Below are 22,921 nucleotides of genomic sequence, written 5' to 3'. Positions count from 1 at the left end.
CTGGTTTTGATGCTATTTGTCCCATCTCCTTGCAGGCCTGCAATAATAAATATCTTTTCAGAAGTTGAAGTTACTGTTTTATAATAATAGTAGCATGACTGTAAATGGATGGGCCTGTTTTGCTACCACAGCACTGTCCCAAGTAATTTACATATATTAACCGATTTATTTCTCATAACAAAATAACAGTGAATGAGGCTAGAACTGTTATCATCATTTTATAGAACAGAAAACTGAATTACAGAAAAGGCAAGGAACTTGACCAAAGTGACAGAGCTGGTAAGTGATGGAGTTGGGATTCTAACCAGAAAATGTGGCTCTTAAGTGCTTTAATAACAAATACCACTGTGCAAATTGTAAAGGCTAGCAAAATTTATAGAAGAGAAAGAGAAGCTTCATTGAAACAGAATTTTCTGAGCAAGACTTTAATAGAGAAGAAAGTAAGTAGCAATAAGAAATGAAACTGAGACTGAGAAATTACATAAAGGTAAAAAAAATCTGGAAATATCAAGGCCAAATAGAAGAGAGATGATATTCAATGAAATAAACAGATTGGGGCAGGTGGTGTGGTGTAGCAGGTTAAGCCAGTGCTTAGAATGCCCACATCCCATATCAGAGTCCCTAGATCGAGTCCTGCTTTTGTATTTTTTTAATTAAATTTACTTTTTTATTTGAAAGTCAGAATTATGGCAGTGGCGGGGGGAGATGAGAGAGAGAGAGAGAGAGAGAGAGAGAGGGATTTTTCATTCATTGGTTCACCCTTCAAATGGCTGCAATAGTTAGGGCTGGACCAGGCCAAAGCCAGAATTCCATCTGGGTCTCACATGTGAGTGGCAGGGGTCCAAACACTTGGATCATCTTCCACTGTTTTCCCAAGCACATAAGCAGGGAGCTGGAGAAAAAGCAGAGCAGCCAGAAACTAAACCAACACTCCAATATGGGGATGCCTGAGTTGCAAGTGGCTTGTGCACTACAATGCCAGCTCCACTCTGTGTTCTCCTATCTAGCTTCCTGCTAATGTGCCTGAAAGGCAGCATATAATGGGCCAAGTACTTGAGTTATTGCCACAGTGGGAGTCTTGGATAGATTTCGCGGCTCTTAGCTTCAGTGTGGCCCAAGACTAGCTATTGTGGGCAATAAGGGAGTGAATCAGTGAATGGAAGGTCTCTCTCCCTCTCTCTTTCTCTCTCTCTCTTTCTTTTTCTCTCTCCTCCTCTCTCTATCACGTTGTCATAAAAATAAATGAATAAATAAATCTTTAAAAAATAATAACTAATAGATTTACTCCAATTGAGATTTGAAAATAAAAAAATAAAAAATTGAAAACTAACTTGTTCTATCTTCACTCATATTATATCAATCCTTTACTATTACCAATTTGTTGAACTTAATTCCATGACAACTTTTGTTCTAACTAGCACCTCTCAGATATCATGAAAATAATTTTGAAAGCTATGGTTATTGCGTTCAAAGAAATTTTAATCTTCTGAACGTTTATAGCATAACATTGTCACCGGCTGTCATGTTCATAATCTCACATTCAATTTTTGAATCTGATTGACTTCAAAACATGCATAAGTAATTCAAAAGATCAGTTTAATTTTATTTGCTGAGCAGCTACTATCTGCAAGCTTCTGTACCAGAAGCTGGGCTCCCAGAAGCTTGATAGGGGAAAAAACAAATAAGTAAACAATTATGCTAAGTATGATCAGCATGAGGAAGCAATGGATCCACAGCTCTAACCTCAGGAAACAAGGACTTGGAAGGGATACATGTGAACTGGCCATTTAGAAAATAATTTCAAAAGTTAATATTTAAGAAATATTAGTGGGGGCAAGCATTGTGGCATAGTGGGTAAAGCTGCCCCATGCAAGAATGGCATCCCACATGGGTGCCAATTAGTGTCCTGGCTGCTCCACTTCTGATCCAACTCCCTGTTAATAACAGGAGAAAAGCAGTGAAAGGTAGCCCAAGTATTCGGGTCCTTGCCACTCTCCTGCTATCTCTGTAACTCTGACTTTCAAATAAATAAATAAATAAATAAAAGTTTTTTTGGACTGTTAGTGGGAGCTTACCATCTACCAGGTACTGTGCTAAGTGGTAATGATCAGCACTAAAAATTCAGCCCTGTGTTATCCTATTCAATGTGTTGAAGACAACAGAATGAATGTCATCCTTTTACCACATTGCTAGAAGATGAAGAATCAGAGAACTAAGGGAAAAACAGGAATGAAAGGAGAGAGGTCTTGGCAAGGGATTCCATAACCTGCAGAATTTGTTCAACCTAGAATGCACAATGTTCAAAACAGGAGAGGAGATACAGGGAGAAAGAGCAAAAGGGGAAAAAAGAGAATCAGTTACAATGCCTGAATCGAGTAAGTTTTATTATGTGAGAAAGGTCAGACATCCAGATGAAACAGCGGATTTCAGAGATGATTAAAGACATGCTAGATTGATGATTCACAGGTATTAATTTCCTTTGGGGATAACAGATTAGGTCTTCTGGCTATGCCCTAACTGTTTAAAATAAAGTATTGTTGTTTTTTGGGTTTTTTGTTTGTTTGGTGTCCCATGGACTAAAATCTCAAAATGCATAGGAATAATGGTATATTTCACATCTGGGAAGAGAGGCCGGCGCTGTGGGCTCACTAGGTTGATCCTCCACCCGCGGTGCCGGCATCAGGTTCTAGTCCCGGTTGCTCCTCTTCCACTCCAGCTCTCTGCTGTGGCCCGGGAGGGCAGTGGAGGATGGCCCCTGCACCCGCATGGGAGACCAGGAGGAGGCACCTGGCTCCTGGCTTCGGATCTGCGCAGCGCCGGCTGTAGCAGCCATTTGGGGGGTGAACCAACGGAAGGAAAACCTTTCTCTCTTTCTCTCTCTCTCACTGTCTAACTCTATCTGTCAAAAAAAAAAAAAAAAGTTGTCTGAGAACAAAAGCTATGTAAATTGGATCTCATTTGAATGGCTTTTATGGAATTTGCAATGCGTAAGTATAGGTCACTAAATGTATTGAAAAATAGGAACCATTTCTAATTAGAATGATTTCTTTCTAGTTTTTGGTAAATATGAAATCATGCAAAAGTCTTTTAATGATACTTTAATAAACATGCTTGATTCTTTTAATTTTTAAAATTTCATTTCAGTTATTTCAGCAGAGAAAGAGACAGAAAGACAGACAGAAATCTCCCATCTGCTGACTTATTCCCCAAGTATCCAAAATAGCCAGGAAAAGGCCAAACTAAAGCTAGGGGCCGGGAACTCAATCTGGGTCCCCCATATAAGTGGCAGAGACTCAAGTACTTGAGCCATCACTCATGACTCCCAGTGTATGCATTAGCAGAAATCTGGAATCAGTAGAGCCTGGGCCTAAGGCTGCACTCTAATGCAGCATGTTGGACTCTCAAGTAGCACCTCAAGTGCTAAGCCAAAATGTTTTGTTTTCTGTAGCGCAATATTAGACTCTATATGGGAGTCCATGATGTTAGTAAGTAGTTTGGTATTTCTTGACTTTCTGCATCTAGAATTTTAGTAGCCCCCTTTGCTCCAAGTACACAGACATGGCAAACAAAACACAAAATGTTTAAGCTAGACATACACAATAAGGCTCAAAAGACATAAATATCCCCATACATAAATACAAACCACAATGTCAGCTTAAATTATGGTTCTGCTGGGCGAAAATCAGAAGCTAGTAGAGGTATCTGGTAAGCCCATTCCTCTTATGATAGAGAATAAAAGTTTTCCTTAGGAAACAGAAGGAAGTAGCTATGCTCAAGGCACGACAGCAGGTACTGTGTCAGAGGGCCTTTCAATACCCTGCTCCCCCACGCTTGAAAGAAAGATGAACAATTGTGCTATCAAATGTACCTAGAGCTCTGATTTATGTAAATCTCAGCCAGCAATCTCAGCAAACTGGTGATTGGTTCAGTTTCTGGATTTCATGACAGGACCCAGTTCTGTTTCCACTATAAATATGTAAGGCCTTGCAGAGCGACCCTTCAGTTGACAGCTTGGACAAATTACAAAAACAGCTACCAGAGGATATACACAGTCAACAGAATCAGGCAGAATGTGGAGTCAAAACTTTGAGAGGTGACTAACATGAACATGGTTTCCACCTTGCCTTTCACTGCTGGCGGTAACATCAAGGACAGTTTCCTGGAAGGCAGCACAACCTGTTTGACTCAGGGGGAGAGCGATAATTCCGACAGGTTGCAATGGAGGAGATAAAAAAGAAAACTGAAAAGCTGGGCTGTGCATTTGCGTCCCTGAAGACAAAATATAGATCATTATAAGATGTTCTAGTGGATTGGAGAACAACAGCCACAGGGCAGGATAGGGATCCAATCTGAAAAGTAGCTATTCTCAAAGTCAAGTCAGAACATTTAACAATTGCTGCCTACATGCCTACTCAGCTGATGTATGAGTGCACAGGCACTCTACAAGACCCAGAAGTAATTCTTTTCATGTCAAGGAACCTGGTTCTCACCCTCACACATTATCTTAGCCTACTGCATTGATTTATAAGAGCAGAGTAAGTGCAGGACACAACTTTGAGCCACCTCCCTCTTGTATTATTCCCTGGCTTTTGATTCTATTTATTATTAATAGTGTATCTCTTGAGTTGTTTTAAAATGAAAACTCCTGTTTTATGGCCCACCTACTTTTGCTCTAATTTGTATTCTCCCAAAGTTTGTCTCTAGAGTTGGATGCTACATTCAAATCTTTGCTCCTGGACACTGCTCTTGCCCTGTTCCTTCTCTTTCTCTGTGAGTAGGGAGGAATCCAGATGGATGACCTTACTTACACTAGGCCTGAGGCAAGAGCTGTAGTAGTGATTCCCAATCCCCACAATGCCTTGCCACAGCTCTGTTCTTCTCCCCAGGAGCTGTGTCCCCAACTTCTCACATATTGCATGCTCCTGACAGAAATATTTTTAGAACTCTGAACACAAGGGCTACCTGCTCTGCTCCCTGGGTTCCACTCCTCCACGCTTTGGCTTCCTAGGTTGCAAGTGTTCAACTCCTGTTTCTTGGTCTATAGCAGCAAAAAAGGAGGAAAAAGCTCTTGCTGCTGTGTGTTTTCGGGAGCATCTGATGGCTTTTAAAAATCCTCTATTCTGAACTTCTACGTTTAATGGCACAATAGAAGAGAAATGCATAAGACCATGAAGGACTATGGGCCAAAACAATGTTAACGAGCCAAAATCCTCTTCCCCCCAAGATAATATAAATAAAAAAGTCACAAAAATGCAGTGGAAAAATTAAAAATACAACTTGTAATGTATGTTAAATTGGACACATTTAAAAATGAATTAATTCTCAGAAGACATAGCCAATATAATGAAAAATAAATCACTTTGGGCCGGCGCCACGGCTCACTAGGCTAATCCTCCACCTGCGGTGCCAGCACACAGGGTTCTAGTCCCCGTTGGGGCGCTGGATTCTGTCCCGGTTGCCCCTCTTCCAGGACAGCTCTCTGCTATGGCCCGGGAGTGCAGTGGAGGATGGCCCAGGTTCTTGGGCCCTGCACCCCATGGGAGACCAGGAGAAGCACCTGGCTCCTGCCTTAGAATCAGCGCGGTGCGCCGGCCGTGGTGGCCATTGGAGGGTGAACCAACAGCAAAAGGAAGACCTTTCTCTCTGTCTCTCTCTCTCTCACTGTCCACTCTGCCTGTCCAAAAAAATAAATAAATAAATAAATAAATCACTTTTGTATATTTAACAAAGATAAAACTAAAAGTGTTTTCTCTTATGTGCACAAAACTTACAAAGCATGGTCATATAATAACCTAAACACTTACACTTACACACACCCATGCATGATATCCAACTAGATTTCAATAAAGGAAATGATGGAGATCCTACTTATTTTTCTTCCTAGTGTTCAATAAATAGCTAATAACAAATGGTGATTCATTCTACTGAAATATGCTTTAAAACACTATCATGAACATGTATAGATTCAAAAGGAAATTTGGAAAAAAATCATATGGTATATAGTATGGTTTGGATATAACTCAAGTGTATCACCCTCACCCCACAAAGGTCTGTGTGTTAGAAGATGGGTCTCCAATGTGGTGGTGTTGGGAAGAAATGGCAATCTAGGAAATGGGGCTAGTGGGAAACTATTAGATTACTGGGGACACATCCTTTAAGGAGACTATTATTTTAAACACCAAGATATATGATAAACTATCAAGGCTATTTCCTTTAGTAAGCAAATATTTATTGTCTATGTGTCAGACATCACTTTAGGCCATGTATTCACACACATGTGAATGTGATTGGCAAGATGCCTCCCATCAGAACCACCTCCCACAATTGAATTCTTTCCTTCTGGGGACCTCAGTTATAAAGAGGGATCCCGTCTCTAGTTTGATTCCTCCCCACTGAAGGGCACTTGTTTTGCCGTCAGACAATCAGTTGGATATAAGTCCCCATTCACTTGGAGAAGGACATATTATCACAATTTCAGCTTCTATGCTAAGGAGGAAAGTAATTTTTGAGATTCTTGACAGAAATTTTATCTTAGAAAAAAAACAAAACTAATTGTTTTGAGAATGTGGAGAAGATATCTTAAAGAATCAAAAATAAAACAAGTAATATCAATTATGCGGCTATTACTAAAAAAAAATGCCATAAACTAGGAAGTGGTAATAAAGATGAAGAGAGAAAATGAGCTGGGATATGTCTTTGAGTTATCAGTTGACAATGTTGAACTTCACTTAAGCCCCTATGCCCTGGAAAATGGGACTTCATAAGAAATTATGTTCTAGGAACTGACTTATCTCAAAGAACTCTTCTTCCTCATATGCCTTAGAAAAGGCTCCCTAGTCTCTCTCATGACGTTCAAAAGACCAGCAAATGACTCCCGTGTGACCAACCCAAGTACGGATCTTTCTATTTCTGCTTGAACCTATTGAAAAGGGCAAATACGGATCCATCTCCTTTCACCTCTAGCCAACTCCCCAATCTATCATTTCAGTGATTGGCTGAGACTAGAGTGATTGGCCTCCCTGAAACTCTCTAGACACAGAAATAAACATTCCCCATTCAGCTGACTGACTGTAAAACAATCCCAATTGAAATGTCTACTCCTTCCTTCAAAAATCAAAGGCAAAATACCCAACTGAGACACTGAATCTTTGAGTCTACTACAGTACTGGAAACAAGTTCAGATCTTCTTAGCTATCCAGTTAATTGTCTTTGGCACAGGAAATAGATATAATACTCAGCAATAGGATTGAATGAGCTCAAAAAAGAGTATTGGCAAGGAAAAAGAACCCAGGGTAGACACATAGATTTATAATATTTATGTATCAAACACCAAGAAAGAAGACTGAGATGGGATGACCATAGAGGTAAGCAAATTCAAAAAGAAAGGAATCCTCAACATACTGGATTCTTTGCCTATATCAAATGTCAAATCACAAGAAGTACCTATCAGATTTGAATGGATGAGATCATAGGCAAAGCTACAAAAGTCACCACTAAGCAGGTAAGGGGTGAAAGGGATATGAAGAAGTGGGGGACAACAATTCCAGATTATTCTTTTAGGTACTTCTGATGAAGAACAATATTTGGAGAGGAATTTGAAATGAAGAAACATTTTTTCCAAACTTGGGAGGTTCTATGAACTAATTATGATACAAGAGAAATGGGTAACTACAAAATTAGTCTCTCTGTTTATACCTTTGTCACTCTGCCTTTCAAATAGACTCCAGAAACACAATATAATAAAAGGTTTAAACCTATTGAGACTGTAATATGGCTCAGGCACTTTGCTTAACTTTTCCCATTCGTGCTTAGGTTACTCCATTTAGTAACACTCATCTACTTGAGGAAAACAGGACAAAGTATTTAAGCAACTTGATCACAATTAATTTCAACACACTGCCGCCAAAGTATAATCATTCTTCTCCTCTTTGTACGCTAAAGCCACCATGAACAGATCAGTTAGGGTTGAAGTACTTGACACATTCCAAAGAAAATCAAGAAAAAATTACTTCAAGGGGCCGGTGCTGTGGCGCAGCGGGTTAACACCCTGGCCTGAAGTGCCGGCATCCCATATGGGTGCCGGTTCTAGTCCTGGCTGCTCCTCTTCCAGTCCAGCTCTCTGCTATGGCCTGGCATAGCAGTAGAAGGCAGCCCAAGTCCTTGGGCCCCTGCACCCGCGTGGGAGACCCGGAAGAAGCTCCTGGCTGCTGGCTTCGGGTCGGTACAGCTCCAGCTGCTGCGGCCAATTAGGGAGTGAACCATTGGATGGAAGATCTCTCTCTCTCTCTCTGCCTCTCTTCTCTCTGTATAACTTGACTTTCAAATAAAAATAAATAAGTCTTTAAAAATAAAAAAAAAAAACACTTCAAACAGGACTCACATTTGTTTGAGCAGGTCAACAATTTAATTAACGTATCTTTTAAAAGTTTAAGCCTTTTTAATAAAATCTGAAACTGGTATAATAAAAATGAATGTTAAAACAATAAAAATTTATTTATTACAGAAAAAATAATTGCAACTGTATTAAATTTAAAGTTGCTTTATTAAAATCCCTCAGAACTTAAATGAATGCCTCATAAGTTGTGGGTAAAAAATAATCAGCTTTCAATAATTAATCAATATTATGTCGGAAAATCATATACTGTTCATAATGACAGAAAAATAAAAAAAAATGTAAGTAATATTAGTGAAGGATGTCACCATGCCCACAAAAGTATTCCACCTGGAATGTGGAGGACCCATATGAAGTATTGGTACACAATGACAAAATTATTGAAAGTTATTATTTTCAAATTAAAGTCCAGTTTCATTAAAGTTCAGTAAGAAGCACAATACGGGGATTGAGTGTTTAACCTAGATTTAAGACACCCACATCTCTCATTGGAATGACTGGTTACACATGACTGGCTTCACATCCTGGCTCTAGCTTCTTGCCAGTGTAGACTCTGGGAGGCAGCACTGATGGCTCAAGTAATTAAGGCCCTCAACTGATAGACCAAATGCCCACCCCCAAATGCATCTTTCTGTCCTGCCATATTAGTAAATAAATGTACATCAGAACAATAATGAGATGTCTATTTTTAGATTTCAGGTTTCAAACAGTAAAAAGAAATTGTGCAGTGTTGTACAGGGATAAGTAAAATGAACACTGGCAAATACCATTAGTGTGAAAAAAAATTAATAAAATATTTTCATAGATAAATTTTACAAGCCTTAGTCTGATAAAATGTGGACTCCATAATTTATTTCTAAGAATTCATACTAAAAACATTATCAGGAAAATATAACAATTATAATATTTTTAAGAAGGAAACCTAGGGGCTGGTGCCGTGGCTCACTTGGCTAATCCTCCACCTGCGGTGCCGGCATCCCAATGAGCGCTGGGTTCTAGTCCCGGTTGCTCCTCTTCCAGTCCAGCTCTCTGCTGTGGCCCAGGAGGGCAATGGAAGATGGCCCAAGTGCTTGGGCCCCTGCACCAGCCTGGGAGACCAGGACGAAGCACCTGGCTCCTCACTTCAGATCAGCACAGCGCCGGCTATTTGCGGGGTGAACGAACAGAAGGAAGACCTTCCTCTCTGTCTCTCTCTCACTGTCTAACTCTGCCTGTCAAAAAAAAAAAAAAAAAAAGAAGGAAACCTAAATATTCACATTGAGGAAAGTTACGTAAGTTAATGTACACCATAGAACAGACTATGAAAATGGTGCATGAAAGTAGTTTTTTTTTCGTGGGAAATAGATGGCCACAAGTTTTAGTGAAAAATATAAGATACAAAATATTTTACTTAATATTTTAGCTATTTTAAGATATGTATTTCTTAGAAAAAACTAGAAGGAAGCATTTTCGAATATTAATTGTGTTTTGCTGAGTAACAACTATAATTTATATTCTTACAATACTATTTTTTCTTGTATCCATTCAAGTACATGTATTATAGTAGCAATTACAATAAAATTACTTCCACAAAACAACTTACACAAGTTAAAACTTAATCAAAACTGTCAAACTATCCTTTTCCATTCTTATCAGTACCACCCAATAGTACAAGATAATGTGAAATTTCTACATTTCATATATTTCAGACTATATACTTCCAGATATAAAATATAAACTATGTCCTTATCTTATTTTCATATTTTAAATAACATGAATGAATATTAATGTGCCTATAACAGCATGTGTCAAATATGTTTGAAAATTCAGTGTATATTTTTACAAATTATTGTTTATTTATTTATTTTTATTTGAAAGAGAGAGAGAGAGGAAGATGGCAAGACAGAGGGAGAGAGATCTTCTGTCCATTGGTTCACTCTCCAAATGCCCACAATAGCAAGGGCTGGGCCATAGGTAGGAACTTAATTCAGGTCTCTCAGTTGTGTGGCAGGGACACAAGTACTTGAGGCATCACTTGCTGCCTCCCGGGTTATACATTAGTAGGAATGTGGATCAGAAACAAAGCAGCCAGGACTTGAACTAGGTACTCTGATGTGGGATGTGGGCATGTTAGGAGGTGAGTTAACCACTGTGCCAAATAACCACCCCTTCAGTATATACTTTAAAATAAAATTGCAGAGTAAGTGTTTGGCACAGAGGTTAATATACCCTTTGGGGTCGGCACCGCGGCTCCCTAGGCTAATCCTCCGCCTTGCGGCGCCGGCACACCAGGTTCTAGTCCTGGTCGGGGCACTGGATTCTGTCCCGGTTGCCCCTCTTCCAGGCCAGCTCTCTGCTGTGGCCCGGGAAGGCAGTGGAGGATGGCCCAAGTGCTTGGGCCCTGCACCCCATGGGAGACCAGGAGAAGCACCTGGCTCCTGCCTTCGGATCAGCGCGGTGCGCCAGTCGCAGCGCACAGGCCGTGGTGGGCATTGGAGGGTGAACCAACGGCAAAAGGAAGACCTTTCTCTCTGTCTCTCTCACTATCCACTCTGCCTGTCCAAAAAAAAAAAAAAAAAAAAAAAGATACCCTTTGGGACATCTGTATTCTTTATGTATTTTTTTTGATAAAAATTTTACTAAATCCACAATTCAAGGTCATATCTCCTATAGCTTAGAATTTATCTTACAGTATTTGGCATACATATTTTTGACACTTTAAGGATATGCCTTTCCTACTCATTGTTAAACTGTTAGAATATAATATAGCACAAAGAAAACACATTTTAAATTTCAAAAACTGATTGGTTAAATTAAATACTAATTACTACAGCTCTAGAATCATCATGATTTAAATAAGTGAGATAATTTTAATCTAATACTATAGCAAAATTCAGTAAAGTGTACATTGTAAATCTCTTTTTTTCCAATGTGCAAATTATCAAGAAAAACGGATTTCATCCTGTTTTTCACCATTGTTTATTACCCAAAAGAAGCTGTCAAAGTACTTGTATATTTACATGCCATAACATCTTCCTATCTTTTTCGATCTCAGAAAATCAAACAAGCACCTAATTGAGTTGCTTGGCCTCTAAATAACTATTCAGTATTTTGATTGTTTGCTAACTGATGATGAATATATTTTACTTCTAAATGCAGAAATTGAAAGTGGGGGAAAAGAATAATTATATTAGTAAATCAAGTAATTTCCTGTAGCCTCATTTTCTGTCAATAATGATTGAAATGTAGGAATGTGTGTGAGGGGAGCCACTTCAAAATTTATCTGAACAGGATTTATGTGTATCTGAACCTTAAGGTAGTTATGAAAATGAAATGACCTTGAAAAATGATAAATACATAATATGCTGTTTGGCCGTATTTTTCACAGTGACGTTTATGACCAGTGTGAAAGGTGGAGAAATAATTTCATTTCAATCATTTATAATGAGAGAAAAATGATGAATGATATTATTGTCATGGAGAAGAGCTTAAAAAGACTTTTGGAACAATAGTACTTGTGTTTCAGACAGAATCATGAAACTACTGTGTGACCCATGTTTGAATTGGGTAATTGCATATGGTAAAGATTTAGAAATTTTTATTACAAGACATTTTTAAACATAGATTTACTGACAAATAAAGTAGGCATATATTTAAAATGCACAAGTAGGCAATTCTTTACATAGCTTCATATTTTTTTCTAGTATTTTATCCATGTCTTTTATTCCTATTATTGCATTTGGGCTGGACGTGTTTTCAACACATAAACAAAAATGAAACAACTTAAGGAATGATAATGATTACCAAAATATAAAGGACTTATGAAATTTAACATAAAAATAAATTGTGCCTTTTTTCTTAACTTCAATTAATTCCCCTGTGTGAACTCATTCTCTGTTCTTCTAGTTGAGAAATAATCCTGGTAATCTAGGGTTCAATACTAAGAAAATTGTAGTGCTTTCTTCCCACACTAAAGTATTAAGAATCCAAACTAAACATGTAATAATTGATATAATGTCTCATATATATTTCCCATCATGTCAATGAAGTTGTATAACTATCACTGAAATCACGTGAGATCAAAGACCAAACAGTTTTACCATAAAATGCTTGTATAAATTGCCTTTTCCCTAAGTGTTGTTTCACTTTGAATTTAATATTAGACAATAAAAATGTGATATAGATGATTAGAATTCAGAAAAATTTGCTACACACAATGAACAAAAAATGTCAAACTACCTAGCCTTGTATTGTTAGGTTATTTCTTGAAATTGTGGTGCTTAATTCCTCAAAACCTAAAAAAATAAAATAAAATAAAATAAAAATGATTGATTTTTTCAGTTGGAGATATTTCTTCATGCTGCTTCTAATAATCCTTATAACAAACATGTTTTATTGCATTTTAGCTCCAGAAAATGTTTTCTAGTTTTTATTTTGGATCTATTAGTCATATTATTTTACAATATTATGAAAAATACATATTTCAAGCAAAATATGATATGATGAATGCCTTTGGGTTTGTCACTAAAATTTTGTAGATACATAGGCAACTCTTTGGACAAAGATGGAAAATATAAATGTAATAGAGATATTATGAACCTGGGAGTCACTGAGCAAGGCAGCTTGTATGGACTTGTGTAAGAAGACATACCTCAGGGTCAGTGTTGTGGCACAGCCAGTTAAGCCATCATGTAAAATACCAGCATCTCATCTCCAGAGTGCCAGTTCCAGTGCCAGCTGCTCTGTTTTGGATCCAGCTCCCTGCTTGCTAGTGAACCTGGGAAAGCAGAAAAAGATGCCTCAAGTACTTTAGTCCTTGCCATCCACATTGGGAAACCAGGGTGAAGTTCTAGGCTACTGGCTTCCACCTGGCCTGGCCCCAGCTGTTGCAGCCATTTAGGGAATTAATTGGCAGACAGAGGGTATTTTTCTCTCTGTCTCTTCCTCTTTCCCTGTTACTCTGCTTTTCACATCAATAAATCCTTATTATAAAGAAAATATCTCTACTCTAAAGAGTTAATATTATTTTTGTTTCTATACAAATGTAGTTTGAATGTATGCAAAATTAAATTAAATTTATGTTATATACATTGTATTTGGTTATTTAAAACATTACAAATTATAAAAATATTTTATAATATAAAACATTACATATAAAAACATTTATAAAATATTATAATCATTATATAACATTATAAAAAAGTACACTCATTCTATGCTTCTTCACTGACAAGTATGCAGTTCTTTATAATTATGGAATTTGTTAGTATAAAAATCATTTCTGAAAGAATTAATGTACAAAATGAAATTGTAAACATTGTGACAAACAATTCCCTCTAAGAATTTTGGGGCTGTACTACTGTAATTAATGAATTTATCTGAATATGTTATATGGTAATGAGCTTGCTTCCTGGGAGAAAAAGAAAATTGCACTAAATAGAATATTTTATAAATCCCAAAAGTGTTTTTCACTTAATATTATTTAGTGTAAATTTCTACTGGCTGCACACAATAAATCTATCAGGAACTCTCTAGAAAATGCACATGAACCCACTATTCTGATGGGGTACACAATATATATAATATGTGACTCAAGAATGAATCACACTGTCAGAAATCATTCATTTAAAAGAAAGGATTAAGCTTAGACAACAGATATGGCAATGTTAAAATGAAAAAGGGGCAGCTATTTCGTACAGCAGTTAAGATGCTACTTACATGCCTGCATCCCGTAGCAGAATCTTAGATTTGAGTCCCAGCTTATCTACTTCCAATCCACCTTGCTGCTGATGTGAATCCTGGGAGGCAACAGTTGATGGCTCAAGTACTTGGCTCCTTTCCATCCATATCAGGGACATGGACAGAGTTCTAAGATTCTGGCTTTCATCCAGCCCAGTCAAAGCCATTGTGGGCATTTGGGTAGTAAACCAAAGTTTCTGTTTCTGGCTCTTTGACCCTTTGCCTTTCAAATAAAATGAAAATAATTTTATAAAAACTAAACAATTACATAAATTATAGAGAGAGACAGAGAAGAAAAGACAGAACAGAGACGAAAAGGAAAGGAAAGAAAATAAAGAGAAAAAACACAAGAGAAGCAAATCATTTTTTAATAAAATATATTTTATTTATTTGAAAGGTAGAGTTACAGAGAGAGAAATATTCGCATGAGAGAGATCATCCATCCATTGGTTTAATCCCCAAATGGCCTCAATAGCTGGGGCTCGTCAGGCCAATACCAGGAACCAGGGGCTTCATCTGAGTTGCCATATAGGTGCAGTGGCCCAAGCATTTGGGCCATTTTCCTCTGCTTTCCTAGGTACATTAACAGGGAGCTAGATCAGAAGTGGAGCTGCTAGGACTTGAATGGGTGCCCACATTGGATGTCAGAGTTACAGGTAGCTGTTTAACTTGTTATGACACAATGTCAGACCCATAAAACATATTTTTAAAAGCTTAGAACAGGGAAGCTAAATTAGGAACAGAACATAGAGAGACTGCTCCAGCTATGCCAGAGTAATTCCACAGAGTAGGCCAACACTGATCACCTAGTTAACATTTCAGTGATGTCAAATCATGACTGGTTTGCCAGTAAGCAGAGTCATACTCTTCATTAAACATAATAGGAACTGGTGTGGTGATGCAATGAATGAAACCACCACTTGCAACAACAGCATCCATATGGGATCACTGATTCATTCCTAGCTGTTCTGCTTCTGGTCCAATGCCCTGCTAATTCTCCTGGGAAAGCAGCAGAAGATGGTCAAAGTACTTGAGCTTCTGCCATCCATGTAGGAGAACTGGATAGAGTTCCCGGTGCCTGATTTGCCTGGCTCAGACTTGCCCTAAAGTTAATTGATCTTGGAAGAAAAGAAAATCCCATTAGAATGTAGGTAAAAGTGTACGGAATGGCAAATTATAGAGATTTAAACAGGTTAAAAGCAGTTATAATAATGTAACACACATATTTTATTTTTATTTATAATATATATTTTATAAACTTTTAAAAGATTTATTTATTTAATTGAAAGGCAGAGTTACAGAGAGAGGGAAAGACAGAAAGAGAAAGAAAGAGATCTTTCACCCACTGATTAATTCCCCAAATGGTCACATTGGCTGGTGCTGGGTCAGGAAGAAGCCAGAAGCCTAGAACTCCATCTAGGTCTTTCAAGTGGGTGGCAAGGATCCAAGTGCTTGGACCATCTTCTGCTACTTTCCCAGGCACATCAGCAGGGATGGTGATCAGAACTGGAGCAGCCGGGATTCAAACTGGTGCCCATACAGGTTGGACATCTTAGACAGCAGCTTAACACTGGCCCCTGAATATACATTTTAAAGATGAGTTAGAGGAATAATAAGAGAATTTAAACTTTGTCACTCATTGTTTGGAGCATAATGGGAAGCGAGAAACCAAAGAGAACTCAAAAATTTTTTTTAGTCTCTTCGAGAATGTTGTCTTTTGTAGAAGTCATAGGAGAATTCAGGAGTCTTACTGGTATAAAGGACTAACACTGATCAAATAAATTAAAGCAAACACCACCACCACCACCACCCAATAACAAAAAACAACAGGAAGACCTTTCATATGCATGGCTTGGAAGAATTAACATTGTTAAAATGTGCACATATCTTGGGTATAAGCAATTAAAAGATTCAATGGGATCCCCATCAAATACCAATGATATTCTTCGCAGAACAAGAAAAAAAAAATCCGAAGTTCATATGGAAATGTAAAAGACCCAAGATAGCCAAATTGAGCTAGAGTATAATGAAGAAAGCTGGAGGCATCCCTATAATTGATCTCAAGACATATGACAGGGCTATAGTTGTCAAAACAGAATGGTACTGGGATAAAAGCAGGCACATATACTAGCGGGACAGAATAGAAACTCCAAAGTAAATCCAAGAATTTACAGACAACTGCTCTTGACAAAAACATCAAAATCTTCAGTGGATAACTGACAGCTTGTTGAATAAATTGTACTGAGAAAACTGGATGTCAACATGCAGAAAATTGAAGCTTGACTACTATTCCTCCCTTCTACTTCCACCTCTCATGCAATATGAAAATCAACTCAAAATTGATTTAAAAAAATCCTAACGGTAAAACCCAAAATGATGAAACTATTAAAAGAAAACTTCGGGGAAACACCTCAAGACACAGTAACAGAAAATGATGTTTTGAATAAGACCCCAAAAGCAATGCAACAGAAGCAAAACTAAACAAATGGAATGATATCAAATGATATCAAATGATATCAAACTGAACAGCAAAGGAAAAATTCAACAGATTGAAAAGACAATCTCTAAAATGGGAGAAAATTTCTTGTGAACTATTCATCTGACAGATTAATATGCAGAATATATAAGGAAGTTTAAAAAAAACTCAATAACAAAAACCAAATAACTAAATTAGAAATCAGCAAAAGATATGAATTTACTCTTTTTAAAAGAAGAATTGAAATAGTTATTTTACTTTGGAAAAGTGTATGAGAAAAGTGAGGCGAAATACACAAAATTTAAAGGTATAACAAATGAGTGGGAAGTGAGGAAATCAATACTGGTTGTGCAATCTTTTATTTTTAAATTCATTGTGATGGTGAAATAAGAGATTAGAGGACACAAGTTTGTTGACTCAGGAAAATTCTAAAGAGAAGATGCTGGCCTTCGATAAATCGGAGTAGAAAAACAATGAAGGAGATTGCTTAATGAGGTAGGAAAGGAGGAGAAATACTCTTCCCTAGAATAATGAAAAAAAATAATAGCAGAAGAGGACAGTTAAAAGATTCTGAGGTGTGGGGAGAACACTCTGAGAGGTCCTTCAGTAGTGGGTTGTGATGCTCTTGAGAGATGGGAGTGATAGGAGTAATGCCATGCCAAGAGCAAGGGTCAAAAATTACATGAGGATGTCAAGGAAAGCGAGAGAGCAACTGACATAGGAACAAAGTAGTAACTCAAAGGGACTTCAGTTGAGAATTTTCCATATGGTATTCTAAAGTGATAATTTCAAGCACATTTTCTATGTCTCCATTCAATTCTCTGAATTCCTCTTTCCTTTCTTGTATCTCACTTATAAAAATTGATAATTGAATAAAGGTTGCACAAATACTGCAACACATGGAACATTAAATATATATGAATCATTTCTTTGGCTTGTTCATTTCAAGTTGTACCTCTGTGTGGGTTTGCTTCCTCTTTTCTTCTTGTTCCAGAGTATCCATTGCAAAATGCAAACACTGTGATGCAAACTGAAACATACTTCTTTTGGGGACAGAAATGTAATGTTCTAAAAATATCTAATGAGTCTACAGTTTGAAAAAAAACTTTTTTCTTTTTTTAGTCTGTCAAATGTTTCTGAATTGAACAAAGAGCCTAAAGGGATTTCCATATGCAATTTCTGGAGTTCTTCTCTGCACTTCTTTCAAAATAGACAGCTCACTTAATCCCTTAGTCCAAGGGTGTGGAATATCTAGCCTGTGGACCATATAAGTCTCAGAAAATAAATGGCTGGGTCCTGCCAAGGTAACCACAAACAGGAATCACAATTCAATAAATATATAGCAGGCTAATTTTTAAGTTGATAATTTTGTATAGCCAACAAATGATGTTATAAATATTCAAATGGCTCTTAGCAGAAAAAAATGTTCCCCATCCCTGGTAGTCATTGGTGAATTGTTGTATTGACAATTTCTTCATTTATAGTGTTAGTCAAACAAAAGTATATCAGTTCCACTTATGTCAAGGGTTTTTTTATGTTTGTTTGTTTATTTATTTGAAAGGCAGTTATACACACACACACACTCAGAGAGAGATATCTTCTAGCTGCTGATTCACTCCCCAAATGACTGAAACAGCCAGGTCTGTGCAAGGTTGAAGTCTGGAGATAAGAACTCCATTTGGGTCTCCCACAAGGGTGGCAGGACCCAAGCACTAGGACCATCTTGCACTGCCTTCCCAGGATCATTAGCAGGGAGCTGCATTGTGAGCAGAGCAACCAGGACTCAAACCGGCCCTATATGAAATGCTACTGTTACAAGCAATGGCTTGACCTCCTGCAACGAAAAAAAAAAAAAAAAAAAAAGGGCCCCAGGGCACGTTTCTTACTTTTCTCTTGCATAATGTATTTGGTTTTTATTTTGGCATTGTAAAATTCACAGAGGAAAGGTCTGAAATGGTGTCTTTGTCTAGAGATGGAAATTCTCAAGTCCTGCATGTAAATCATAATGATGCTTTTATTACTGAACAAGAAGATAAAAGATGCTCCATTTTATCGGCCTCTTACACAGCGAAACATTCAATTCCTCTGGCTGCCTTTTCCATAGACCCTCTTGTTCTTTTACTCTTTATTGATAAATCTACCTTAGTGTACAAAATTAAGACATTCCAACAAATAAAAATGCCACAGATAGACAAAAGCCATGTGAGCTTTGAATGTACAGATCAAAATATCTTTGAGGTAAGAAAGTGCTACGTTTCACATTTTTATGAAGTTGGGGAGTTTACATCTTACTTTACTCTTCAACTGAAGTTAACACTCCAGGGAATTTCAAATCAGTTCCAAGTTATATATTGAATGAAAAAAGAAATGGATGAAATCTCTTCAGTTCAATTTCATTGGTTAGCATTTCAAAGGCCCATCCAGTCTTGATGAAAGCCCTGGTCTCATCAGATTGTGGACTTGTCTGGAGTCAGATGTGTCCAAACTCACAGCAACCATTTATGTATTCAAGATTAAGTCAAGAAACTTCGCTGAGAAGTTTCCTTTAAATTGAAAACCCACCTAAAGTCTATTTAAATTTAGGCATAACTTTTATGTAATCAATCACATTTCAGTTGTCACTGTATGGAAAGAGCTAACTCATGGCTGAAATTTATAGACCTAGTATTCTCATCCAAGCCCTTCCATTAAACAATTATTTGATCAATAATCATTTTACTTTCTGGATCTTAAAATCATATACCTACAAAAAGAATGTTTAATGAAGTCAGATTTTTTTTCTATTTCTAAAATCCCATATACCTTGAAGATATTTTAATAGATGTACTTCTTTTTTAAAAGATTTATTTATTTATTTGATTGGTAGAGATACAGAGAGACAGAGGCAGAGAGAGAGAGGTCTTCCATCTGCTGGTTCACTCCCCAGATGGCTGCAACAGCTAGAGCTGCACCAAACTGAAGCCAGGAGCCAGGAGCTTCCTCCAGGTCTCCCATGTGGGTGCAGAGGCCCAAGGACTTGGGCCATCTTCTACTGCTTTCCCAGGCCATAACAGAGAGCTGGATCAGAAGTGGAGCAGCCAGGAATCAAACCGGTGCACATATGGGATGCCGGCAATGTAGGCAGCTGCTTGACCCACCACACCACAGTACCGGCCCTTAGATGTACTTCTTTTAAATATTTATGTGAAATATAGCATTACTGTATTTAATGTCTGTCAACCTTATCTTGTAAAACAAACAAGGAACAGCTAAAAGCTGCAAGAAGCCAGCTTAGGTTAGATTTTTTTTTGAACATACAAGTGTGAAGAAGTATACTATGAGCAGAAAGAGCCCTACCCTGTATTCTAGTTCTGATTCCACTTTCGACCCAGTTTCCTGCTAATGCTCTCCCTGAGAGCACCAGGTGATGGCTCAAATACTTGGGTCCCTGCCAATCATGCAGAAGAACTGAATGGAGTACCAGCCTCCTGGCTTCAGCCTGGCCCACCTTTGGTAGTTGCAAGCATTTAGGGGGTGAACCAGCAGGTGGAAGAACTCTCTCTCGATCTCTGTCTCAAAGAAATAAAGCTTTAAAAACAAAACAAAACAAAAAAAATTTAAAGCCCTAGCAAACTGCTTCTCAGAGAGGCAGTTTCATTTCGGGAACTATATCTTCCCATTGTCTCTATAGGTGTATCAATTAAATAAAGCTCTTCCCCGAGTAACACTGAGTCTAATTATTGGGTGAAATCACAATGAAGGGACCCTTTGTGTCCGCTGACATTTACACATGACAAAATATCAAACAATGCCTCAGTGTAACTCTCCAGGTTACAACTGTGCTCAAAAAAAGTCTAGGAATGAGCGTGCTAGATTGGTTACAAAATCATGTCACATGATCACAAATCACTCCTTAAAATTATCATGGATATAAACAGTAATCCAGCACATTGGAGCCTAAATCCAGCTCCAATGTACGATAAGGGTTCCTGTATTTTATTGAATCCTCTTAAATGTGGATTGACTATGAAGGTGACTATATCACTAAGTCCCCTTTACGATAGTCGTTTTTACTGTGTTTTTAGTTATGTAGTATGAATGTAGAATAAGAAGTACATTAAAAATGACATATACTGGAGCCAATGCTGTGGAATAGTAGGCTAAGCCTCCACCTGTGGCACTGGTATCCCATATGGGTGCTGGTTCATGTCTTGGCTGTTCCTTCTTTGATCCAGCTCTCTACTATGGCCTTGGAAAACAGTAGAAGATGGCCCAAGTGTTTAGGCCTCTGCACTCACATGGAAGACCTGGAAGAAGCTCTTGGCTCCTGGCTTTGGATTTGCTCAGATCCTGCCATTGTGGCTATTTGAGGACTGAACCAGTGGATGAAAGCTCTCTCTTTTTCTCTCCCTCTCTCTGTCTGTAATTCTGCCTCTCAAATAAATAAATAAACTCCGTTTAAAAAAATTACATATGCTTTCAATTTCTCAATTGATTTATTCAGTAACATTTATTAGATGTTTAATATTGGTTATAAATAAGGTAGGTTTTAAAAAATTACTCATTTTCATTTTCTTTGAAAGGCATAGAGAAATAGAGATTTCCATCTGCTAGTTCACTACCGAAATGTATGCAACAACTGGGACTGTGACACACTAAAGCCAGGAGCTGGGAACTCAATTCAGATGTCTTACCTGAATAGCAGAGATTCAAGTACTTGATTCATTATCTTTGCATCAGTAGGAAACTAAAATCAGAAGTAGAGCTGGGACTCAGAACCAGGCATTCTAACATGGGATATAGCATCCCAAGCAGTGTCTCAACTGCTGTGTCAAATACTTACCCCAACTAGAGAAGATTTGAATGTAAGGAAAAAACTTAGTGAGGCCTGATTTCTTTTTATGCCCAGAAAATATTTGTGTGCAAATATGCAAATAAGTTATCTTAATGTGGTATATGATTTCTATTATTCTTACATCTCTAAATCTGAGTCAAAAATAATAATCTTAATTAATAAATGAATGATAATACAGTAAGTACTAAAAGACATGACTCATTCTATGAAATTCTCAACCGTTTGCAATGGCTAGAGTTGGGCCAGAACTTAATCCAGCTGAAGCCAGGAGCCAGGAACTTAGTCCAGGACTCCCACATAAATGGCAGCTACCCAACTACCTTAACTATCACCTGCTGCCTTCCACGCTGCACATTAGCAGTAAGCTAAGAATGAAGAGTGGAGTTGGAACTTGAACCCAGACACTCTGCTATGAAATACTTACATCTCAACCAGGATCTTGACCACTGTGCTAAATTCCTGCTCTTCCTAAAAGAATTTCAAGTACATGTATACTGACTGCTTTTCCTGTCATACCAGGAAAACTGATTTGAAGTTGTAAGTGTGAAGAAAGATGAATTGTATTTTCTAAAAAATAAATTGCAAAACCTAGTTTTTATGTTTTGCCATTTGGATTATTAACCATACATTTAAGTCATTAAGAAATGTATTTTATATTGAATACTGCTGATAAGACATCACATAATCCTGGCTCTGTGGTTCCCTTTGAGATGATTCTTGCCCACAGATACCTGACAAGGCCTCAACATATTTTTGAGGTCACATCTGGGAGGAGTGTCAAAAGAGTCTAGTGAGGATAAACCAGAGATGAGGCTAAACATCCCACAACCTCTAGGATATCTCCCATTCATTAAATATTATCTGGCACAAAATATCAATAGTGCTACTTTTGAGGAACACTGTTCTTGTTATTTAGTATTATAGTTTATTTATCAATGATATAATTAAATTTGCCTAGAAATATACCTGAAATTCAAAATGTACTATATGATTAAGTACAAGTAAAACATTTTATCTGTAATAAGAAATTTTCTATTAGAATAAAGTATTAGGCAAAAGAGAAATTTTCTTGTGGGCAATTTGCTATCACTAGCTAATCGAGAAAGAGAAAATTCAGGCCTTATTACCAGATAATTTTGCACAACATACAGACACAATTGGAAAGTGGGCAACTGCAGCACCACAATCTTTACTGAGACATGCATAAAAGCTATTGGTGACTGATATATGGATTTAATTTCCTTACAGTATAGTCCCAGGAGTAGGATAGCTGGATCATTTGTATATCTATTTTTAGCTGAGTAATCTCCATATTGTCTCCCATAATGATTATACCAGTTTAAACGCCCACCAACAGTGTATTGGAGTGCCTTTTTCTCCACATCTTCACCAGCATTTGTTATTTTTTGATTTTTGGATGATTAGCCTATGAAAGAGCTACCTGTACCCCATGTTTATAGCACCTCAATTCACAATAGCTAAAATGTGGAATCAATCTACA

At 37.5% G+C, this 22,921-nt stretch overlaps 1 long non-coding RNA gene across 2 annotated transcripts in view; it reads right to left on the bottom strand.

Annotated features, from left to right (window-relative positions):
- LOC127491646 (uncharacterized) overlaps positions 1-22,921 on the bottom strand; it is a 153,696-nt gene that overhangs the window by 33,697 nt on the left and 97,078 nt on the right. Inside the window, exon 2 of one of the 2 annotated variants that reach the window (XR_016231718.1) lies at positions 13,023-13,148. The exons of the other annotated variant lie outside the window; for it this stretch is intronic. This is a non-coding gene — a long non-coding RNA (uncharacterized LOC127491646). The remainder of the gene's footprint in view (positions 1-13,022; positions 13,149-22,921) is intronic. 2 annotated transcript variants of the gene reach the window in all.

This window comes from Oryctolagus cuniculus, chromosome 3 (assembly GCF_051225735.1).
Source record: "Oryctolagus cuniculus isolate XC-2025 breed Fujian yellow rabbit chromosome 3, ASM5122573v1, whole genome shotgun sequence".
Classification (NCBI taxonomy): Eukaryota; Metazoa; Chordata; class Mammalia; order Lagomorpha; family Leporidae; genus Oryctolagus; species Oryctolagus cuniculus.
Note: the sequence above shows the minus strand (reverse complement) of the source record. Positions and strands in the feature narration are given on the sequence as shown.